A 278-nucleotide genomic window follows, 5' to 3' on the forward strand; every position below is an offset into this window, starting at 1 on the left:
AGGTTGGGCAGCTGTGCTGAGGTGCAGGACGTGTCGTGGATCACACCGCCAGCTCCCAGTCCCGGGACTGGGACATCTTCTCACATCTGCTGGGTGTGATGGTTTGGCCTTCCAGTGGCTGAATCAAGAGATTTGTGTTCACACACACAAACTCTGTGCTCCTCCAAGCTCTAATGAGAGACCACCATTCCCTGGGAGTCAAGCCAGCCCCTCATCTCCATGGACAAGTATCTTCCTTAAGCCAAAAATAACCAGACGTGGCCCTGGCCAGTGGCTGG

General features: G+C 55.0%; 1 protein-coding gene across 1 annotated transcript in view; it reads left to right on the forward strand.

Moving 5' to 3' along the window:
• SP2 (Sp2 transcription factor) overlaps positions 1-278 on the forward strand; it is a 5,634-nt gene that overhangs the window by 2,812 nt on the left and 2,544 nt on the right.

The sequence above is a fragment of the Mesitornis unicolor genome, unplaced genomic scaffold, assembly GCF_000695765.1.
Source record: "Mesitornis unicolor isolate BGI_N332 unplaced genomic scaffold, ASM69576v1 scaffold28600, whole genome shotgun sequence".
Classification (NCBI taxonomy): domain Eukaryota; kingdom Metazoa; phylum Chordata; class Aves; order Mesitornithiformes; family Mesitornithidae; genus Mesitornis; species Mesitornis unicolor.